Here is a 6000-nt window from a genome sequence, read left to right as displayed (position 1 = left end):
TTCCTTTCTACTCATTCCTGTACTGTCCAACTTTCTAATGCAAGAGTTAACCAGTGCTATTTTCATCTTAACTTCCACCCATATCTACTCAGCCCTGTACTGTCCAACTTCCAAATACAAGAGTTAATCAGTGCTTTCTCTATTCTCACTGCTATTCGTAACATGATAACTGCAGACCATCTCAATTCCTTTCTTTGGCGTCCAACTTCCTAATGCAAGAGTTAAGCTGCGTCTATATTCTTTCATGGTGGTTGTGACGGTCATGTTTATTGATGTCACCGGTAATATTGGTAGGGACTGTCATAGATCCTAGGCTCAATCTATATAAATGGGGGCAGTGTTTGTTGTTGGGGGTAATATTTGTTGGTTGTTGAAGGTAATGTTGGTTGTTGAGGTCATGTTTGTTGGTTAATAACGAAAACTGGACCAGGTGAAGATTGTCACACGGGAACTGTTTGAAGTGTTCTGACATTTTTATCTCTCGCTTTCTCTCATTCTCTCTCTTTGTATCCTCTATTAACTCCCTTATCCCCCTCTTCCCTCCTTTCTCCTTTCTCTCTTTTCTCTTTTTATAGCATTAATTGCTTACCTCCCTTTCATTTCTTCCTTCGTCTGTCTCTTCCTCCATAATTCTTCTCTCCCTCTCCATCTTACCTCCCTCCTTCCCTCCCTCCCTCCCTTTACCTTTTCTCACCCTCCTTTCCCACCCTTATTCTCTCCCTTCGCCCACCTAACCTATTTACCTCCCTTCCCTCCCTTCTTCCTTACCTCCTTCCCTCTGTACCTATTGACAGAGTTTCCCTCCTTCTCTCCAATTCTCTCTATTTCTATCTTTCTATTTCTCTCTATCTCTTCTTTTTTTCTTTTTTTCCTTCCTTCTTTCTCTTCCTTCCTTCCGTAACCTCTCTCTCTCTCTCTCTCTATCTATCTATCTTTCTATTTATCGATCTATCTATCCTCTTTTTTTCCCTCTTTCCTCCCCTTCTTTCCTCCCTCCTTCCTTTCCTTCCTCCAGTAACTTCTCTCCATAGTATTATTATTATTTATGTTTTATCTCATCCCTTCAACTTTCTCTCCATTTTTTCCTCTCTCCTCCTCCCCTCTCCTTCCTTCCCTCCCATATTCTCCTCGCCTCATATACTTCTCTCCACGGCATTATCTTCGCCTCTATATTATCTCATACCTCCCCTTCCCTCCTTCCCTCCCCTTCCCTCCCTCTCTCCCTTCCTTCCTTCGTTACACCTCAAGATCTGGTGTGATATCATGCGTGTGTTTGTACTGTCACCCTCCTCCTCCTCCTCCTCCTCCTCCTCCTCATCGCCCTTCCATCACTTAATCTTCTTACCTACCTACCTGTCTTTCATTTCTTCTTCCTCCTCTTCCTCCTCTTCTTCTTCCTCCTCCTCCTCCTCCTCCGTTATCTCCCGACACACATTCCTCACCTATTGAACAAGCGTGTCTGAACTTCTTAATATTTTCTCAGTAATTACTTGATTTTCTCATTATAGTTATTTTTTTTTTTCATTGCTGACTAAAAATTGTATGACTTCTCTTACCGCGGTTTATTTTTTTTTCCTCTTATTGTTTGTGGTTTGGTTTGGTGTGGTGTGGTCTGGTCTGGTATGGTATGGTTTGGTATGGTGTGGTTTGGTATGGTGTGGTCTGGTGTGGTCTGGTATGGTATGGTTTGGTAAGGTTTGATGTGGTCTGATATGGTGTGGTTTGGTATGGTGTGGTCTGGTTTGGTAAGGTTTGGTAAGGTTTGGTATGGTGTAGTCTGGTCTGGTATGGTTTGGTAAGGTTTGATGTGGTTTGGTATGGTATGGTATGGTATCGTGTGGTTTTCCTTGGTTAGCTTGGTGTGGTTATGGTTGGTTTTGTTTGGTAATTGTTTTGTTTTAATTTCTTTTAGTTTTTGTTTGCCTTTTCTTAATTCTTTATAGTAAAAATCGGGCAGCTCCAACTCCATTATCCATCTCCCAATATACCCAGCATCTCCCTACCACACATATCCAAACCATCTCTAACATCCCTTATCCGATATACCCAGAATCCCTTATCCGATATACCCAACATCCTTTATCCGATATACCAGCTTCCCTTATCCGATATACCCAACATCCTTTATCCGATACACCCAACATCCCTTATCCGATATACCAGCATCCCTTATCCGATATACCAGCATCTCTCTTTCCCACATGTCCCAACCATTTCCAGCATCCTTATCCCAGCCCCATCATCTCCCCTCCGCATATATCCCAGCCATCTCTAACATCCCTCTTTCGATATACCCAAGATCTCTTTTTTTCCACATTTCCCAACCATTTCCAGCTTCCTTTTCCCAGCCCCAGCATCTCCCCTCCGCATATATCCCAGCCATCTCCAGCATCCTTCATCCCGATATACCCAGCATCTATCTTTTTCTCTGTACATGTTTAAACTATCTCGATCTTGATTCCTTCACTATGTCTTCGAACTGTCTAACTTGGGCTGTCCTTTTAGCATACTCAGCCTTAATCCTGTCTCTCCTTGTCACTCCGAACAGATAGTAGCTAAAGAAATATAGGTATGATTAAGTAAGCAAAGAAACACTAAAACATTCCCTTAAGCTAACATACATAAGACAACCAGGTATCATTTAGGTATTATAATTCTAAGTATGGTATTTATTTTAATGGTCCTGCATATTAAGATGAGAAAATACCGTCCACCTTAGATTGGCGAGGCAGAAAGGGCGAAACAGAACTAAATGTCAACTTAACACACAAAAACTATCACATCATTGAATGCATAATCGTACCTGTGAAGGGATTGAAGAGATGGATGGCAGGAATGAAGGGCAGTGGTGAGAATTGCTTGTGAGTCACCTTTCACCACCACCACCACCACCGACGTCAACACCAACACCGTCACTACCAGGTCGTCTCCAGGTCGTCTTCAGCTCCTACTCCTTCCTCCTCCTCCTCAGACACACGCCACGCCACAACTGACTGGTAGGGATGATTCGCTATCTCTCTCTCTTTCTCCACCCCACCCCTCTCTCTCCCTCCCTCTCTCTCTCTCTTACTAGGGTGGGAGTCAGTCACGCCCTACAGACGATAACGACTCCCTCTGACGGCGTCTAATGAACAGTTATGACAACCTTGACAATGCCTATACGTTCCAGGCTTATTTAAGGAATTTTTGACCCTTCCCAGGAGAACCACCATCACCATCATCAGCAATCATTAGGTATTAGCTCACGGCACAAACACGGCCTTTCCCAATGCTCTCCAGATCTCTCCCCCTCTCTCTCTCTCTCCCTCTCTCTGTGTGTCTGGTGTTAGTGTACTATATCCTGCTTGGTAATGGTTCTAGTTTCACCTCTCCGCCTGGTTCTCTGTCTGTTGTTAGTGTACTGTATCCTGCTTCGGTTAAGACACTAGAGAAACTGCAATAACTCAGTGGAAAATCTGCGTACACCCATGAGCGCCGGGAATCGAAACTGGGCCCTTAGAATAGGAGTGAGGGGACCAAACCACTGAGCCACTGACGAGTTCAAAGGTCGCCATGTCAGAGGTCATTACAACAAAGGAGACGGCTCAAGGGCAACAAAAAGAGTGAAAAAAGCTCGCTACTTGCCGCTCCCATAACAGATAGGAGTAAAGAATAGCCAAAAAAAAAAAAAGAGGTCATTACAGTATCCTCAATCTGTCTCTGTTCGTTTGTTTTTATGCTCTGGTAAAGGTTTTAAAGGGAGTGTTAAATATTTTGTCTTGGCTTCGTATAGTTTACCCTTATACACGCATGGTTGTTTTAAGTCTACGGAGCTGCCCACAAGCATTCACTGTGTCATTTTGTTATAGTTTACCTTGAATGTGTCTCAGTCTTCTCTGTCGACGAAAATTCACTGTAAGAAGAACGTTTATACTTGGTAACTACGGTATTGAATTTCGCTTCACTTATTGGGATTAACGTTTCTTCATCCTAAATTTAATGGTATGTCCAGGGAGAGATGAGGAGTTAATTACTATTTAAATAAGTAAAAAAAAAAAGCTCTGTCTCTCTCTCTCTCTCTGGACCCTTATCACACACACACACACACACACACACACACACTCCCTCACGCTCACTCCCTCACACAACCACACTCACACAAACAATCAACACACTCTCCACTACAATAATAACATTAACACAAGAGTACAGCCGCCGAAGTAAATTAGACTCCTCCACTAACCAGCAAAACGCGCCATAATTCGTGTAACAGTGCCCGTCATAACAAACAGATTCCGGCTTTCCAGAACTTAGTGGTCAGAGGAGGGTGGCAGTGACCATATGGAACTTACTTTGACGTTGGGCCATTAAGGTATACTGTAGCTTTCTCGTGGCATTTGTATCAAGGAGAGAGGGGGTAGGAGAGAGAGAGAGAGAGAGAGAGAGAGAGAGAGAGAGAGAGAGAGAGAGAGACAAGGGAAGGAAAGAAGGAATGAAAAGGAGGCAAAAGAGTTATAATTTGAGAGAGAGAGAGAGAGAGAGAGAGAGAGAGAGAGAGAGAGAGAGAGAGAGAGAGAGAGAGAGAGAGAGAGAGAGAGAGAGAGAGAGAGAGAGAGAGAGACACACACACACACACACACACACACACACACACACACACACACACACACACACACACACACATACACACAGACAAACATGCAAACTTGCCCTCTTTTTCCTTCTGTTTTCCTTTCGCAATAAAAATCATCTGGTCAGTAGGCGGCCATTGTTTCAGTCATGCATTAAAGAAAGGAAGGAGGGCAGGAGATAGATGAGACACAGGAGGAGGAGGAGGAGGAGGAGGAGTCACAAGGTCATCTATTATTTTCTTCTTCTTCTTCTTCTTCTTCTTCTTCTTCTTCTTCTTCTTATTATTATTATTATTATTATTATTATTATTATTATTATTATTATTATTATTATTATTATTATTTTCATTATTAATATTGTGTAGATAGTAATGTATTTTTCTTATTTTTCCCACAGAACTGGACAAGACGTGGGTGCGTGGGTGTGTTGGGGGGGGTTAGGAAGGTAGGTTGTATGTGTGTGTGTGTGTGTGTGTGTGTGTGTGTGTGTGTGTATCATCTCAAGTGTGTGTATCCGGGAGGTGAGAAAAGTGGGGCGTAGAACCCTCACTGCACCCTCATTACAACCCCCCCCCCCCCTCCTCACCACCACCACCACCACCACCTCGGCATCCTCAGACTCGCTACAGGGGAAGGGTAAGTACCAGTTAAATTATCCTTCCTTCCCTCCTTTCCTTTTTCTTTCCCTATCTTTCTTTCTTTGTTTACTGGTATTGTTCATTCATGTATTCGGTCTCTGTATAATCATGATCGTTTTACATGTGAACCATTTCTTAGCCTGTGTTAAATTTTACCTGAACGCCATATGTCTGAAAGCGTTAGCCCTAGACGCCAAGCACTCGTTGTCACGTGATCGCTGCGTGGCCCCTTGTACTGGTGTTGGGCGTCCCCGCCAGGTTCAATTTTCTGGTTGGCCTGGCCGTCGCTCCTGGCGGGATGTAGGGTGGGATGTGTTGTGGGAATTTACCCCACCAACGTGTTTACGGACATCCATGCGCGGGTGATGAATAGTGAAGATCAGGAGAGGAGGCGGTGCTAGAAGGATGAGACGCAGACACGTGAAGGGTTGGCCGTGGACGTCAGCAGGCGGTGGTCGCTGCGTCAGGACCCGCGCGGGATGTTGTAGGTAAGAACAGTGCTAACAATCACGTGTGTTCATTTACTGGGTATATAATAGTAGAAACAGGCAGGCTATTCATTACCAATGCATAATTTATTATTAATTTCACATAAAAAAAATCTTTATAAGTTATTGTTCCTTTAAATGAAGTAAATATAAAAGATTTATTCTTTGCTCAAATGTCGTCTTTTGACTCAAAACATTAACCTGGTGGTTTTAATAATTTTTTGTTCATAGACAGACGTACAAGATTTTATTTCAATATTTATT

Source organism: Eriocheir sinensis, chromosome 54 (genome assembly GCF_024679095.1).
Source record: "Eriocheir sinensis breed Jianghai 21 chromosome 54, ASM2467909v1, whole genome shotgun sequence".
NCBI lineage: Eukaryota > Metazoa > Arthropoda > Malacostraca > Decapoda > Varunidae > Eriocheir > Eriocheir sinensis.
Note: the sequence above shows the minus strand (reverse complement) of the source record.